We start from the raw sequence: 18,740 nt of genomic DNA on the forward strand, positions 1-18,740 counted from the left end.
TGTGTGCCCTTGTGTAGGGCTGTTATTTCCTGGTGTATTCCAGGTGGCATAGTCGTATTTACTGCAGGATCTTTGGTCCTTTGTATATTTTCTAACTTCCCCCCTACCTGACCATCTGCCATATAAAGTCTAATCATAATATTTATGTCAGTAAGTCTCAAGTGATGTCAGTAAATATGTTAATGGATTTGTAGTATACTAAGTATGAAATAAATGTATTTTAAATACATTTTTGTATAGGTTGTTGAAAAGGAGTAAGGGCAGTCGGTAAGAACAGGTCCAGTCTAGTCACTCAAGCATCAAAGTCTTTATTTCTCATCCAAGTAGGTATGGCATGTGTGTGCGTGCATATGATACGCCAATCCTTCCCATTAACTTCGGTGGAGAGCAGATGCGTCTAAATACCACGCATCACCTTCAACGGCAATGACGTCACCAGCGAAGCTCAGTCAGTTCGCCCAGTTCACCTGATGCGCGTACATCTCTAAACAGGTAAGGAAAGGCAACAGTCCTTTTTTGTAATCAGATCACGGTGTTAACTGTATTATTTTAATCATTACAGTGTTTCTGCATAACTTTACATGGGGTCATGTGTCAAAATTACAGCGAATGCGTTTAAATTAACGTAGTTAACGTTAGTGAACAGTGTTCTGCTCTATCTGTTTCTATCTGTCAGACCTGTTGCAGTTTGAAATTAATAAAACAGGGTTTTTTTTCAATCATGTTGTGACATGGGTCTTCGGCTTTTAGACATGGCTGATGACAGCACTACAAATCAAAAGACTGAATTAGTGTTTGGACTAAAGTGTGAATGGAATAATTCAGGCACGCGCAGACATTACTAGTTGCTTGCAGATGCATGATACTGTAGGGCTGGATTAGACTCCTATCCCCAAGATATTTGATTTCTAATGTCATCATATATAGTGCATTTTACCTAAATTGCAGGCATTTGGTTTGATTGCTTCTGTTGCCCTCTTTATTTGTAAGTGGCATTGGATAAAAGCATCTGATAAAGGATTAAATGTAAAAGAAAATTAAGCCAGATTTAGACTAGACCCTAGATCTCTCCAGCTGAAAAACAGTAACCGCTTACAAAAAAAACATGAATCTGTTGTTGATAATAATAGGTAATATGTTAGGTGACATATTTGTAGCCTTGGTAAAATAAACCATTGAATACAGAAATATCATTATGGTTACAACCAAAGGTTCTAATGACAATGTGCATTCTCCTGCAAATAGTCAGACACCACTATCCTCTACTGGAAAATGCAAAATTCTTACCTTTACCCTCATATCACTGATCATGTGGTCAATACTTTCCATTCAATTATAATAGTCAGCGGGTTTAAGTTGCAGGCAGATCTCAGATCTAACTGACACCTTTATTTTTTGTTTAAGATCTGATTAAATAGAATGTCAAGAGAAAATAAGAGTAAACTAGAAGCTGTTCTTCAGTTTGGGGATGCATTTGTTGAAGAGATACAGGCAAGTTTCATACTTGTTATACACATGTGTAATTAATTAACTCGAGTTAGTTAATGCCTATGTTTCACCCATCTACTTTTCATTACATGTGCATAAAGAAACGTAACACAGAGTTACAAACTCGGAAGGCTGATGAAGTCACAGGACAATCTAAAGTGACCTGGTGGAAGAGGGACCGTGATGGGCAGCGTGTGACCACCAGCAAACGGAGGAAAAAAGGTTAATCTGCTGGTTAGTGTACATCTTATAAAATTTATGTCAAATACTTTAAATGGAGAATGATGATGTGTGATTTAGAGTAGGAGCTGGTTTGATGATGCTGTTGTTACTCAATATTCTGTATGCTTGCACATTCATAATGTAAATTACATTATAATGCCAAATACATTTATGTTTGATAGTTTCCATGTTGCAAGTTTTGTCAAAGGTTTCAGCTTTTAGTTTTGTACATCTTGCATAGAGTTTGAAAGAATTGTAGGCTACTCTGATAAAATGTGTTAATAAGAACATTCTCTAATAAGAACATAAACTATGTGGTTTTTTATTTTTACTTCCAAACAGTTGGTACCAGTACTTCTCCATGTGCTAGTTCTACCATCACAACTTCTTGTACTAGCTACCAAGATCCTGGTAAGTAGATGTAGCGCCCCCTACTGTCTTAGGTGTGTCTACACTTTGGAATGTTGGACGCTTAAACCCAGATTCATTTATTTGTCTCTCGACGTGATCTTATAATCAATCTGTGACCCTTGGTTCTACACTACTTCTTACAAAGTGCAACTCAGATCTCTGCAATATCACTTTTAACCAATTACAGCTACCTATCTGTTCTATTAAAGTGACCACACCATATAACTGAAATATACAATGGATTTATTTAAAGAAAATAAAACAAAAGATTTGAAAAAACCGAATCAAAAAATAAAGTAAGAATAAAGAATAAAATCTGTTCAACCAACTTCTGAATAAACTGGTATATTCAAAAACAGTGTTTGATTGACTCTTCTGTACACAACAACAGGCACTTAAAGGGTTAATCTTTTAAACTTCCATCAAAATAGGGCTATCTAATGAATCACAATTAAAATTTCCTTATTTTACACAAAGTACAAATTTGTCTTCACTTAGTGTAAACCAATATACCAGTGTAATTCTGGTATCTATGAAAACTCAGTGCAGAAATAAAGCATGTAAATAAACCTCCGTTTCAATCAGAAATACAAACTGTAACCCTGTAATAATATACTCAATGAATCACAGAGTATTAAAGCATTATATCATTCACCAATGGAAAAAAACACAACTTATTGTCGGCCCACACACGCGCGCGCGCACACACCCCCGTTGCAGGCCTGAAACGATGCTTGTGTGCGTTGAGGCAGAGTGAAATATTAAAATGTAAAACGTAAAATGGCCGCTTCGCTCTATAAGAGCACAAATTAAAATAAACAAAGTGTACCTGAGCGTAAGTGGCAAGAGTTAATGTTTTCGGTCACCCATCAGATCCATCCACGTGAGGCTGTCATCAGTTAGCAAACTCCCGCGACGCCAGAGGAACTCCTAACCACTCGGGGATTAGGAGCGCTATCTGGATTCCTCCTCAGCGGCTCTGTCACTCTCGATCGATGCACTAACAGTTCTTAGCAATCGCTTAGATCACCTTTGATACTTTCACATTCGCCAATGTAAGGGATAAACTTGAGTAAAGTTTTTTCACCAGTAACATGAATAGTCCGATTCACTGCGAATCTCGATCAAGCATTAAAGGTTGTATCAGTGATTTCTGGCCCAAAAATAAATGTCTAATCTTTCCTAACGATCCGCTAGCTGCCCGCCCCATAAGCATGCCGTCCAAAAACCGCGTCTCTGTAGGCAGCGTAGGCTCTGAGATCTGCACACAAAAACAAATGTGTACAACCACCACTCAAAACCAAAATAAACAGTGTTCCAACCAATCACTGACAGGGGTGGGTGTTGCTCCGATTTCGCGTCCAGCCGTGCACGAGCGCAAAACCTCACAACACCCGCCCCTGTCAGTGATTGGTTGGAACACTTTATTTTGGTTTTGAGTGGTGGTTGTACACATTTGTTTTTGTGTGCAGATCTCAGAGCCTACGCTGCCTACAGAGACGCGGTTTTTGGACGGCATGCTTATGGGGCGGGAAGCTAGCGGATCGTTAGGAAAGATTAGACATTTATTTTTGGGCCTGAAATCACTGATACAACCTTTAAACTAACAGTTCTTCCGAATCGCGTCGTGTTGACTTCACTGTGTGATCGTGTTGACCTCACAACAGAATACTATACAGCTTAACACTTAAACAATGCAGTTCTGACTATATCTAACACAAAAACCCTGCGCGCTCTGTTATCATGCTGACAACATTCACATTCTCTTTCCTTCTCCTCCTACCTCTGACCCTCACTTGAGTGACATTAACACTGCCCAATCACAGTTGCCATAACGGATATGAGGCGGGATCAAGCTGCTTTTAGCCAATAACGTTAAACCAAACACAACTTACTGACATGAACATTTTCTAAACAGGTACACTTTGATTCAATAATAAACTCTCGTCACCAAGCACTCATTTCTGCATACCATTTAAAATAAACAAATAAATAAAATAGAAATAATAATAAAGAATAATCATGTAGAAAAGTAACCCAAAATTAACCCAGGGTTACATCCTCCTCCTTCTGAAATTCTCATGTCCCCATGAGTATACAGACTTTAAATATGAATAATGAGTCTATTCTCAGGACATATCCTAGTACACCTGGCACATTTAGGTAAAGGTCGATATTTTTTTGAAGGGCAAAGTTCAATCTTTGAGGAATCTGTCAGATGAATAACTATGCCTCTGTGCACAACGGTTACGGGTCTCTCACTAGGTTGGCCTAGTTCATCGTAGCTTAACTTAGAGACAGGTTTCACCTTCCTTTTGGGACGATGCTCCATGGGTTCGGCCTCCAAGTCTGATGCATTATCAGAGTTATTTACTCCTCCTTTTGAAGATTCTTCCTCCACCACTGAGTCTACAATCGGGTGCATATTCTCTCTGGAATCCTCATATTCACAGGGTTCCTCCACCACTTCCACTTCTCCAGAACATTGAGATTCACTGTCTGTGTGGGCAGTTACTTCATCCTCTTTAACTTCAAGCTTGTGCTGGAGATCAGGAATTAACTGTGTCCATTGTCTAGACCTATCTGGACTATAGTACCCATAGCTTTCATCTTCACCTACTGAGGAATTATCAGTGGTTACAGGAGTTTCCAATACTCTTTCCTCTCTCAATATTTCTTTGTGCTCTTTTGTAGCTCTAGACCTAGTTACTGGCCTTTGAGGAACTTCTTGTCTCCTATCAGGATTCGGCATTCTCACCGATTCTCCAATAGGTAAGAGATGATCTCTGTGCATTCTCCTGATTCCTCCAGTTCCTTTCTCTGATTTGAGATTGTACACAGGCAAATTGTCAAGCTTTTCAAGAACAATGTACGGGGCCGAATTCCACTTATCCTCCAGTTTGTGCTTTCCTGTGAAACTGAGATTTCAAATAAGCACACGGTCTCCAGGCCTTATGCTTTGATATTTCACCTTTTGATCATAGAGACGTTTATTTCTCTGATGATTCTTTAATGCAGATTCAGAAGCTAGTCTGTAGGCTTTCTGAAGATCTGTCTTTAGGTCTTCAACATACCTCTGGTATGTCTGTCCTTCTCCTCCTTCTGAAGAAGTACCAAAGCACACATCAATTGGCAAGCGGGCTTCTCTTCCAAACAAAAGAAAGTAAGGTGAGTACCCTGTAGCCTAATTTTTAGTACAATTGTATGCATGTACTAATTTGCTGATATGCTGGCTCCATTTTTGCTTTCCTGCAGAATCCAAAGTTCCCAGCATGGAGAGTAGTGTCCTATTAAATCGTTCAGGTTGTGGATCTCCCTGAGGGTGGTAAGTTGTCGTCCTTGATTTCTTAATACCCAGCATTCCCAGAAGTTCTTTTATAAGTCGACTCTCAAAGTCTCCCCCTTGATCTGAATGTATACGGGCTGGAAGTCCGTAATACACAAAGAACTTCTCCCAGAGAATCTTTGCAACAGTCACTGCTTTCTGGTCCTTAGGCGGGTAGGCTTGGGCATAGCGTGTAAAATGGTCAGTGACAACCAGGACATTAGCAACACCTTTGGAATCTGGTTCTATTGACAGGAAATCAATACATATAAGTTCCATTGGCCCACTACTAGTGATGTTACTCAGAGGAGCGCGTTTCTGAGGCAATGTCTATCTGGTTATGCATCTTCCACAGTTTTTGACATACTTCTCAATCTCAGAAGTCATTTGTGGCCAGTAGAATCTGTCCTTCAGAAGCTCTGTAGTCCGCTCGATTCCCAGATGTCCCGCATCATCATGTAATGAATGCATTACTTTTTGATGGAACTGTTCAGGTAAAACAAGCTGTTTTTTCTCTTTACCACAGGGACTTATGAACACTCTGTATAGCTGCTTTTTATTCTGGCTAACTAACTTAGGACCTTGTCTCTGCAATAGAGTCATTCGTGGGTTAGCACTTGAACCAGTTGTAAGTACCTTTCCTTGCTCCACAGCCATCTTCACCGGTCCAATGACTGGATCTTTGTCTTGAGCCAACTCCAGGTCAGCATGTGTCAACTGTTTCAGATTTCCTAGCTCCAGCTGTGTAAAACATGCATAAACAGGTGGAACAATGCTTGAATCGGCTCCCAACTGATCAATCAGTCTGGTGGAAGATTCCTAATTTTTGTCACTTGTCACCATCTGACAGATTGCTTTCACTCCTGACTGGGATATCTCCTTCCATCCATCAGGTGACCCACCTTCTAAAGGATAACGAGACAACGCATCAGCATCGATGTTATAACGTCCTGGCTTATATTGCAGACTGAAATCATATGTGGCCAATGCCGCCAGCCAGCGATGTCCGGTTGCGTTCAACTTAGCTGTAGTGAGGACATAGGTGAGTGGATTATTGTCAGTTCTAACTACAAATTTCACCCCATAAAGATAGTCATGAAATTTATCTACTACGGCCCATTTCAGTGCCAAGAATTCCAGTTGGTGAGTAGGATATCTTTGCTCTGTTGTACTCAGTTTCCTACTAGTGTATGCAACTGGTCTGAGTCCTTCCGGATACTCTTGGTTCAGTACTGCACCTAGGCCATTCCCACTTGCATCCACATGTAGGACATAGGCTTTGGAAGGGTCAGCCAATGCCAGGACAGGGGCATGAGTAAGACAGTAGATAATGGTTTTAAAAGCCTCAGTGCAATCTTTGCCCCATCGCTCACCAAATGGCTCTGACTCTTTGAAGTACTTTCTCTCTGTGGTGACTTTTGCACCCCCTTTGGCTAGCGGATACCCTTTGGTGAGTTCTGTCAAGGGTCGCACAATTGCAGAATAGTTTTTGACAAACCGTCGGTAAAACCCACAAAATCCTAGGAATGACCTTAAGGTTTTTACATCTGTGGGCATCTTCCACTTAGTGACTGCTTCTATTTTCTCCGGGATGGGAGCAACCCCATCAGCAGAGACAATATGGCCCACATATTTGACCTGGGACATACAGAGCTGGCACTTATCCATTGAAATTTTCAATCCATACTCCTCCAAATGTTCTAAGACTTTCAGAAGCCTCTGTTCGTGTTCTTCTAGAGTGGACCCAAAGACAATAATATCGTCAAGGTACACTATCACTTCTAGCAGATGCATGTTCCCATCTGCACGCTCCATGAGTCTTTGGAATGTCGCAGGCGCTCCACTAACTCCTTGTGGTATCCTTTCAAACTCATAGAACCCTAAAGGACATATAAAGGCAGTCTTCTCCATGTCCTCGTCGGCCATGGCTATTTGGTAGTAGACGCCCCGTAGGTCTAAGACTGAAAACCACTTGCTTCCTGCAAGACAGTCCAACGCATCATCTATGCGTGGGGTCGTGTACTGATCAGGAAGAGTTCTGCTGTTCAAAGTCCGATAATCGATACACATGCGTATTGCACCATTTTTTTTCCGAACAATTACAATTGGGGAAGCATAAGGACTTTGTGATTCTTTAATAATCCCCGTAGCTAACAGGTCTTTGAGGTGTCGACGGACATCATCAATGTCAGCTGGAGCAATTCGTCGAGATCTCTCTCTAAATGGCCTAGAGTTACTCAAACGGATGCAATGCTTAACGTCCTTTGCCAGTCCTACATCCCATTCTTCCTGAGAAAGACATTTCCTCTCTCAGACAGTTTCTGGCGAAGTCGATTTTCCCACTCTTTTGGAATGGTGGACTTGGTGAAATCAAACACCTTTGGATCAATGGTCTTGGATTTCGTCGGGGTAACAGATGCCACAGTCACTGTATCTGTAGGAAACACATGCGCTACGACTGTTGCAGATGGTATTGTTACCTCTTTGCACGTCTCATTCTTAATCAGCACTTTGAATTTGTTCTCCTCTACAGCAGAAGAGGGCAGTACAACTGAAAGAATGAACAGTCCTGCAGGCAGCATTTCATCTGAAGGCGTTTCTACCATGAAAATTTCCTTCTCCAGCGTTTTTTGTGACTCAACTGTACAAACAGCACACATTTCTCCTCTTGATGGTATGATGCAAGCACCTGGACCTGTCCATTTAACTTCTCCAGCAGGTATGTCAAGTCTTGTATGCGATTCTAGTTCTGAGTTGTGAAGCTGAATTCTTAATGTGTGTGCCTCATCTGTCTCATGACCAGCTGTGCCAAGTCCAATCAAACGTTGGAAAAAACTTGCATCTGTCCCAATGATTGCAGGCACTTGTTTAGGACCTTCAGGTTCTGGACAAACCAACGCAAGGATGGAAACAGTCTCTTCCACACCCATGACAGAAGCAGGAAAAGAAACATCTACCAAGACATATCCCTTGTAGGGATAACTGGCTGTGCTAAGGCCCCAAATGGACATACCAGAGAGAGGCTGAATGGGCACTGATGACAGGTTTTCAGAGTACCATGGCTCAAAGATGATAGTGACCTGAGATCCACTATCTAGTAAGGCTTCACAGGGCTGACCATTGATCTTCATAGTGATTGTCAGAGCTGGACCCACCAACCCTACAGGAAGACTACTCTTCTCAACCAAAACTGTCTGGCTTTTGCGGGAAAAACTGGCTTTATCACTAGTGTGTTTACTACTACTCTGATCCATTCTTTCATTTCTAGCCTTCCGTAATGATCGCACAAGCTTCTGTATCACCAGACAGTAATTCTCAGGAGCTTTGCACTTCGGAGCAATGTGGCCATCTTCCCCACATTTGTAACAGAAGTAATCTTCTTGAGCCTTTTCAAATCGGGGTTTCACAGAAGTATCAGCCTGCTCCAGTGAACGTGGATCTCTTGTCATCTGTGGCAACTGCCTAATACTCAGTGAAGCTAACTGCTCTTCTAGTCTTTGGCCCTGCTTCTAAAGTGTGTGTACTTCTGAAACCCCTGATGTGTCACCTCCTCTCCTTCTTGGTATGGGCTTTGACTCCATCATCACCTCTGGCGTAGTTACTTTAACAGATCCTTCTGCCAATTTTGTCCACAGCTCTTCAATCTCAGCTTTCAATTCTCTCACAACAGCCAAACTACTCTGTCTCTCCCGTGGCCGGGGAACCGGCTTTACAGTGAAACCCAGACCATGTCTGGCAGCTTCGCTTTCTTCCGCCTCCCTTATCTCATTCAGGAGAGTTAGAAAAGTAGGTGGATTTCCTCGTCTCTCTCTCAATCTCAGCTGGAGCAACATCAAGTCAGATTCAACAGCTCCCCGAATTAGCTGCTCGACTCTTGTTTGGTCCAAATTCTTCCAGGGTAACCCACCTTTTTGAGCTACCTTGGTCAGAGATTTCTCCATTCTCTTCAAGAAATCAGAAAGAGCTACACCAGGATTCTGCCTCAGTAATCTGAAAGCAAAATATTAGTCTTCTCCTGATTCAGGAGTTCCAAAAGCTCCCTCCAAAGCCTCAAGATACTGAAGAGAAGTTGCATCTGGGCTAGAAAATCTGACAGCCTTCACAACATCCAGGGCTGAACCCTTTAAGCTCTCAATGATACGTCGACGCTTCTCTTTCTCTGAGCACTCACACTCCATGATCATCATTCTAGCTTGATCAATCCAGCTCTCCAAAGCCTCTTCTCCTGTTGGAGTAGGAACAATACCTGAAAAGGTTCTTAAATGTCGGTATGCACCTCCATCGCTGAAAGGTTTTGAGGTCTTTTCCAGCAGTTCACCCACCGCACGGATTATTGCTTCTGGAGAACCTGCATTGGAGCTGGGTGTAGAAAACATAGCTTGAAGGTCAGTGAAAGACTTTCCTTCTTGATTTAACAGCTTTGATAGTTTCTCAACAAACCCAGCAGGCGGTGACTCAGCTTCCAAAGCATCCCACCCCCTTCAGGTATCACTTCTACAGGCACCCGAGAAGGATCAACCTCTTCTTTGCACTCACATAGCACAAGTAAAGACCCTGGAGTTGGCCCTTCTTTATAATCCCTGACTCTCACTCTTCCCAAAGTTGTAACTGTTTGCATTGTTTCCTCAATGCGTGCCACCCCCACATCTGCGGGCACTCCCTACAGTAACACGGCATGTTTCTGATCAATTATTGCTTTCTGACTCCAATCGTCAAGTTCAGCTTGTAAGAAAGAATAGTCAACATCCATAATTGCCTGATCCACTTAAACCTTAGTTTTTTCTACAAACAGTATTCTCTTAGCACTTAACTGATTTTCAAGCAGTGAACTGGGCAAGGATCATCCCGGACGAGCCCCCACTTTATGTAGCGCCCCCTACTGTCCTAGGTGTGTCTACCCTTTTGGAATGTTGGACGCTTAAACCCAGATTCATTTATTTGTCTCTCGACGTGATCTTATAATCAATCTGTGACCCTTGGTTCTACACTACTTCTTACAAAGTGCAACTCAGATCTCTTAAATATCACTTTTAACCAATTACAGCTACCTATCTGTTCTATTAAAGTGACCACACCATATAACTGAAATATACAATGGATTTATTTAAAGAAAATAAAACAAAAGATTTGAAAAAACCGAATCAAAAAATAAAGTAAGAATAAAGAAGAAAATCTGTTCAACCAACTTCTGAATAAACTGGTATATTCAAAAACAGTGTTTGATTGACTCTTCTGTACACAACAACAGGCACTTAAAGGGTTAATCTTTTAAACTTCCATCAAAATAGGGCTATCTAATGAATCATTCTTTAAATTAACATTTCCTTATTTTACACAAAGTACAAATTTGTCTTCACTTAGTGTAAACCAATATACCAGTGTAATTCTGGTATCTATGAAAACTCAGTGCAGAAATAAAGCATGTAAACGAACCTCCGTTTCAATCAGAAATACAAACTGTAACCCTGTAATAATATACTCAATGAATCACAGAGTATTAAAGCATTATACCATTCACCAATGGAAAAAAACACAACTTATTGTGGGCACACACACACACGCGCGCGCACACACACACCCCCGTTGCAGGCCTGAAACGTTGCTTGTGTGCGTTGAGGCCGAGTGAAATGGTAAAATGTAAAACGTAAAATGGCCGCTTCGCTCTATAAGAGCACAAAATAAAATAAACAAAGTGTACCTGAGCGTAAGTGGCAAGTGTTTTCCGTCACCCATCAGATCCATCCACGTGAAGCTGTCATCAGTTAGCAAACTCCCGCGACGCCAGAGGAACTCCTAACCACTCGGGGATTAGGAGCGCTATCTGGATTCCTCCTCAGCGGCTCTGTCACTCTCGATCGATGCACTAACAGTTCTTAGCAATCGCTTAGATCACCTTTGATACTTTAACATTCGCCAATGTAAGGGATAAACTTGAGTAAAGTTTTTTCACCAGTAACATGAATAGTCCGATTCACTGCGAATTGCGATCAAGCATTAAACGAACAGTTCTTCCGAATCGCGTCGTGTTGACTTCACAGTGTGATTGTGTTGACCTCACAACAGAATGCTATACAGCTTAACACTTAAACAATGCAGTTCTGACTATATCTAACACAAAAACCCTGCGCGCTTTGTTATCATGCCAACTACATTCACATTCTCTTTCCTTCGCCTCCTACCTCTGACCCTCACTTGAGTGACATTAACAATGCCCAATCACAGTTGCCATAACGGATATGAGGCGGGATCAAGCTGCTTTTAGCCAATAACGTTAAACCAAACACAACTTACTGACATGAACATTTTCTGAACAGGTACACTTTGATTCAATAATAAACTCTCGTCACCAAGCACTCATTTCTGCATACCATTTAAAAAAAACAAATAAATAAAATAGAAATAATAATAAAGAATAATAATGTAGAAAAGTAACCCAAAATTAACCCAGGCTTACATAGAAAAACTACTTTAAAAATACTTTTCATAATATGGTATGCTTCAAATGAAAACAAGGAGTTACGTAAAAAGGAAACCTCATTATACATGCACTTTTGCTATGCTTAGTAACTAGTCATCTAAAGATGCTTCTTTTCTAAATGCCTTTTCCATAGTCCCCTAACATGCCTCAAATATTAAAGTTACCACAATATGGTGCATCCAGCCCTGTTAACATGACGGATATAGGAACACTTTAGACAATAGCATCACTGTTTCTCAGCAAAATCACATGGTTGTTGTTTAGTTTCACAATTAAGTGGGCAACATTACTGAAAGCCAGCACCTACACAGAATCTTAAGGGTCATGGATTTGATTGCCCATTTCCAAAAGTCAGTGGTAGTTGAATTGCAATGTTGTATAGTATGTTTTTAGTTTTCTCTTTCTCTTTCTATCTCTGAAGATTTTAATATGCAGAGGCTTGAGGATCTTCTACGGGATTCAGAGAGCATCGATGGGCAAGATTTTGCTCAGCAGCCATCTTTGTCCAGTTGGTGTCAAAGACAGAAAGGGGTCCAACAATGTTGGGAACACGCGAGGCCACAAAACATTCATAACTTGTTGTCAGCTGAGAACATTGTCCAGATGAAGTGCAACCACTGTCACATGAGAGAAGCCATCATCCGTTGCAGGGAATGTTTGCCCTCAGAGTGGTTTTGTGCAGAGTGTGATCGATTGGTACATTAACACCACACTCTGCACAGTAGGCAGACCACCATGAATGGCTTTTATAAATTCATTCCCCCAACAGAGTTTGTGAAACTCCATGATGATAAGTACATCATCTTTGAACAAGGTTGGTGTCTCTTTTTCAGTTGATTTGCTGCTTTTTTTTTATCAACACACCAGGGGCGATTCTAGGGTCAGAGTTTTAGGGGTGCTGAGCACCCAATGAGCCCCACTGTCACCACCCACCCTCTTTTCACACAAAAACAAAAAATATGTCTATTGAAAAATTACTTGATCATTTTAACATTGGTTCAACTAACTCCAAAATCCAGATTTTTTTTCTTCTTTTTTTGAGACCTTTTTCAGAACACCAGCTTAATTGTGAGAGTTCACACAGACATCCAAAAATTGAGCCCTGGCATTGTAGCCACATCAGCCCACATTACCCCTCCACCCCCCACAGCCATGTGCTTTAAATGTGAGGTAGTAAGGGGTGTTCGGCGGAAATCAAAATTTTGATTTCTCTGACCTACATATGTGCAATTTAAGACTTTTGAAGGCCAAAAAAATGGATAATAAATAGCTTTAAAACCATGTCAGTGTGCATTAGATTATTTGTCAATACCTGCTCTCTCATCTTAATCCCCTCCTAAAGCTGAACTTTGACTGATAGTCTTTTCATTTTCGTCTGTGTCAGTGAAGAAAGTAAACATAGGCTCAACTGATGAGTTTTATGAATCATTTTCTTAGATAAGTTAATTTACTCAAGGCTTCCAGATCAGCATTGCCAATAGGAACCTTCTACAAGCTTTGGAATTTGAAAAGTAATTTTAAATAATACAAATTATAGGCTACGTTTAGCGCAGTTAATGGGATTGGCAGACGTTCCCTTATGTATGCGTTGTGGAAACGCGTCAAAGCATTCTCAGGTATAAATATTCAGCATTAATGCACGATGATTTTGAACTAATATTTAATGTCAATAATGGTTACATAATGTTAAAACTAATCCTGCTATTGATATCTTTGTAAGACTGCCGACCCTATAAAAGTGGCAAGGGAAAACAATGTCCGGCGAAATATCGAACATTAAACTAACTTTACCATGCTCAACCACCGTGAGTGTGAGAGAGAGAGAGAGAGAGAGAGAGAGAGAGAGAGAGAGAGAGAGAGAGAGAGAGAGAGAGAGAGAGAGAGTAAAGCAAAGTAATGCTAGGAGGAGTTTGGGAGTTAAGCCTGGTTCAGGTTAAATCCTCTGTGTTTGAGGAATGAATAAATAAATACAGCAAAAGAAAAACATTAAACTTTTCGCTACTTCTCTCTCTGTTATTATGACTATGGACGAGTCACCAGGTCCTGTGCTACTCCACAGCGGCGGCGACCCGCTGGACTAAAATAGTCCGAAAATAAACACTTATTATAGGTATAGCCTACCATGGTGATTCAGGATACTGACTCCACTACTCACCGATATGGTTTCGGAATCGGAACAACTATAGGTAACGTTAAAAGGAAAGAAGTGTGAGACACAGCTTTGGAGCAACTTAATTGATTCACATTTCACAACACTATATAACTGGATCTCACTCTGCGTGTGTTTCGCGCTGGATGACGGTCGTGCAGACTCGTGCTGAGCAGTGCAAGTACAGAGTAGTAGAAGAAGAGAAGAGGATGACACCATTTGCTAAGCGGGGCCAGGGATGTTTTCATTTTCATCCTTAACACATACATTTTAAACCACAAACTACAAAGTATTTTGGACATTATTTAACCTTGTCAAAGACGAATAAAATTTTTAGAATAACAACATTTCTTACTCCAAGTTTTAGGGGTTCTGAGGTCCTTTTTAGGGGTGCTGAAGCACCCCTAAAAAGGGGCTAGCCTCGCCCATGCAACACACAACATCATTAAATTATTCATTATGTTTTCCAAGTACTTGCTAACAATCCAAACATTCTTTAATGTCATCCTCCTGGTTGTCCTTTGCTCTTGCAGATTGTTTGCTGCCAACAGCCTTTCCTCAAACTATATGCTCCTGTGACACTGGTGATGTTGCATATCTGTCGGTAGATCCATCATACTGGTTTGCATAAATGGTAGGATTGGGTAAAAAAAAATATTGTTTATCTAACATATTACTTTAGTTCCTTGTTAGTTATTTGTCTTTCATGTGCTCTCAGGCCGTCATAATCTTCACGTTCCGGTACTAACTTGCCAATATTGTAATAAGAAATAGGCTCCAGAAGTCAGTGACTTTGTAAGGAGTGGTTACTGGCCCGCTACCATGCAAGCACAGACACTTTTCCACCAAGATCTGTTCCATTCCTTTGAAGCTATGAAGACAACAGCTCCAGGAATGTCAGTGAAAGCCTTCACAGAAATGTTGGACCAGAGAACAAAGTGGTTTGGAAGAGTGAGTAAAAATTTGAAGCTGAAAGACAAATGCATTTGTTATTATTATAAATAGCCGTAAGGCTGGACAGTATGGCAAAAAGGGTGTTCAAGTCCAATTCAAATATACCCACATATGAAGTCAAGGTCCACTAGTGGCTGTAATATTTCAGGTTACTGAAATTAACTGAACTGAAGACAATATTAGACAGCATTGCCAATTGCATCCTTTCTTGGGTTTAAAAAGGTACATTGACAAAACATAAATGGGGTGACCTTGTAGTTCATTGTCATTTAAAGCTGTTCTATAAATTGTTTTTCAGACTGGCAAAGTGAATGCAGATGCTTTTCAGAGGAGCTTTCTGCAATATGTGTACTGCAACTCTGAAGAGGACCAACTTCTGGATAAGGAGCCATTTGTCTGTCCAGCCTGTAGCCCTGAAATGGTGGCTGTTTCAGTGGATAGCAACAGAAAACTCTACAGGTTCCAGAAAGAAAACCAGTGAGTTTTGTGTACACATTTAAAAACAGCCAATGTAATTTATGTATGTACTTGCTATTAACATTATCATAATAATATAGTTCTCATTTTGTTATTTAAAATTAAGCTGTTGATACTGTAGCTGTTGAATATAATATCCATGTTAGACTTGGGAACCTTTTTTTTTTTTTTTTTTAAGTGTCATATAAATACAATTTTTATTATGTATATAATAATATTATTATTATGTAAAACCTCATACTACAGTGGTTATCCAGAATCCATTTTGTTGTAGGAGTGAAGAGCCAGGGTTCTTTGATGGAGTTTTTTTATCTCAAGACTGGCTGAGGAGCGGTTATCTCTGGCTTATTTTATAACTAATTGGAAGTAAAGTTGGAAACACTGTAGCCTTATTAGGTGTTCGGATGAGCGAATCTTTGATCAGGTGTTGAGATGGCAATGGCAGGTTGCTGAGGTTAGCAATGCAATCAAACTTTCACAAAGAGTGAAGTTGCAGAGCTGGATGAAAAAAAATACAACTAGATTCTAATCCAGAGAGCACAGTATATTTATAGTATTGGTTGCCGCACATACAGTATGTCTGACACAATTTCTAAAAAAGTTAGACTATTGCAATTTTCCTCCTGCATGCTAAATGACAAATCATTTCAATTGGTTTGTTATACTCCAGGGAGTTGCAGATGGAAGATGGGTCAGGCAATCAAAGACAAAATCTAATCAGACTCTAATTGTTTGAGCGTGCAGCCCTGCTATTTAACTTTTTACTTTGGTAGACGGCAGGAAGAGCGATGTGTGGGGAATCCCACTGGACAGCAGCAAGAGAGACATCAAAGCAGGCCAACAAGTTGGATGAAGAAGGTGTAGAAATTGCTGTGTGCAGGCATGGATTCCTCCTCAAAGGTTGGTATTGGTCTTGATCAATTGCAATGAAAAATATTTGTAGATGAAACATCTGAGGCCTATTCTTGTCACAGTCTTCGTCTGCACTGTTCTGTCTTGTTTGCACTACACCTCCCAGAATCCCTCTTGTCTCCACACCTGATCTCACTCCCTCATTTCCTCGTCATCATCTGTCTCACCTGTTTGCACATCATTGGTGTTCATTGGTTTGTGTATTTAGTTCCCTCTGCCCAGTCATTCCTTGTCGGTCTTTGTTTATACGTCACCTTTGTGTGTATGCTTTGTGTCTGCCTTAACCTGATCCTGGAAATTGAATAAATGTGACAGAAAGACCGACCAAACAAACAAGATGAGCTGGGAGCTTGACGGAGAACCGCGATCTGTTCCAATACACATGGGGGTTCGTTCCCCTAGTTGCTTCTTCCTCTCTGAGCGACGAGGTGATAAAGGCTTGTTACCGGCTTGGGGCCCAGGAGGTAGATCCACGGGAACTCCCAGACATCGCTGGTCTGGATTGGAGAGAGGCCCTCTCTAGATGTCTGGACAGCTTCATCCCGTGGCACGCCATGTCACCATCAGAGCTTCACGTCAGCCACGTCCAGCCAGAGCTTCACGTCAGCCATGTCCAGCCAGAGCTTCACGTCAGCCACGTCCAGCCAGAGCTTCATGTCAGCCAGGTCCAGCCAGAGCTTCATGTCCAGCCAGAGCTTCACGTCAGCCACGTCCAGCCAGAGCTTCACGTCAGCCACGTCCAGCCAGAGCTTCACGTCAGCCACGTCCAGCCAGAGCTTCACGTCAGCCACGTCCAGCCAGAGCTTCACGTCAGCCACGTCCAGCCAGAGCTTCACGTCAGCCACATCCAGCCAGATCTTCACGTCAACCACGTCAAGCCAGAGCCGAGGCCCTCTTCGCCGCTGGTCCCGTCCAGCACAGAGCCTTCGCCGCTGGTCCCGTCCAGCACAGAGCCTTCGCCGCTGGTCCCGTCCAGCACAGAGCCTTCGCCGCTGGTCCCGTCCAGCACAGAGCCTTCGCCGCTGGTCCCGTCCAGCACAGAGCCTTCGCCGCTGGTCCCGTCCAGCACAGAGCCTTCGCCGCTGGTCCCGTCCAGCACAGAGCCTTCGCCGCTGGTCCCGTCCAGCACAGAGCCTTCGCCGCTGGTCCCGTCCAGCACAGAGCCTTCGCCGCTGGTCCCGTCCAGCACAGATCTTCGTCGCTGGTCCCGTCCAGCACAGAGCCTTCGTCGCTGGTCCCGTCCAGCACAGAGCCTTCCCCGCTGGACTTGCCGCTGCCGCCGTGCAGCCCAGAGCCCTCGCCGCTGCCGCCGTGCAGTCCAGAGCCCCCTTCACCGCTGGTTCCGTCCAGTCCAGAGCCCCCTTCACCGCTGGTTCCGTCCAGTCCAGAGCCCCCTTCACCGCTGGTTCCGTCCAGTCCAGAACCCCCTTCACCGCTGGTTCCGTCCAGTCCAGAGCCCCCTTCACCGCTGGTTCCGTCCAGCCCAGAGACTTTTTCACCGCTGGCGCCGACCAGTCCAGAGTCCTCTTCACCGCAAAGTCCGTCCTGTCCAGAGGCCGTCACTCACCCCAAGTATTTTTTGGGGGGGGCAGTAGGCCCTCGCTGTGGGCGCCCAAGAGCCCACGGCCACCCGAAGGGTCCTCACCGCCGTGGCCGCCCGAAGGGTCTTCACCGCCGTGGCCGCCCGAAGGGTCTTCACCGCCGTGGCCGCCCGAAGGGTCTTCACCGCCGTGCCGTGGCCGCCCGAAGGGTCTTCACCGCCATGGCCGCCCGAAGGGTCTTCACCGCCGTGGTTACGCCCACAGCCTGCTCCGCCCTGGACGCCCGAGGGTTCGTCTGCTCCGCCGTGGCCACGCCCACGTCCTTCTCCGCCGTGGACGCCTGAGGGTCCAACAGCTCCGCCCTGGATGCCCGAGGGTTCGTCTGCTCCACCGTGGCCACGCCCACGTCCTGCTCCGCCCTGGCCGCCTGCTCGTCCTGCTCTGCCCTGGCCGCCTGCTAGTCCTGCTCCGCCCTGGCCGCCTGCTCGTCCTGCTCTGCCCTGGCCGCCTGCTAGTCCTGCTCCGCCCTGGCCGCCTGCTCGTCCTGCTCCGCCCAGGCCGCCTGCTCGTCCTGCTCCGCCCAGGCCGCCTGCTCGTCCTGCTCCGCCCTGGCCGCCTGCTCGTCCTGCTCCGCCCAGACCGCCTGCAAGTCCTGCTCCGCCCTGGCCGCCCCCTCGTCCTGCTCCGCCATGGCCGCCTGGACCATCCTGGAGTCCGACCAGCTGCACCCGGTCTGCCTTCCCGTCACGGACTCCAGGATGCCCATCCTCCCACCCCTCTTCT

The 18,740-nt window shown here is 43.5% G+C and overlaps 1 long non-coding RNA gene across 1 annotated transcript; it reads left to right on the plus strand.

Moving 5' to 3' along the window:
* Nucleotides 1-2,051: 2,051 nt before the first annotated feature.
* LOC143718652 (uncharacterized) lies at nt 2,052-14,760 on the plus strand. The gene is made up of 3 exons (XR_013196469.1): nt 2,052-2,121; nt 12,346-12,738; nt 14,607-14,760. It is a non-coding gene; the product is annotated as an uncharacterized LOC143718652 (long non-coding RNA).
* The last annotated feature ends 3,980 nt before the right edge of the window (nt 14,761-18,740 follow it).

The sequence above is a fragment of the Siphateles boraxobius genome, unplaced genomic scaffold (assembly GCF_051911475.1).
Source record: "Siphateles boraxobius isolate OS27281-9 unplaced genomic scaffold, OSU_SipBor_1 61, whole genome shotgun sequence".
NCBI lineage: Eukaryota > Metazoa > Chordata > Actinopteri > Cypriniformes > Leuciscidae > Siphateles > Siphateles boraxobius.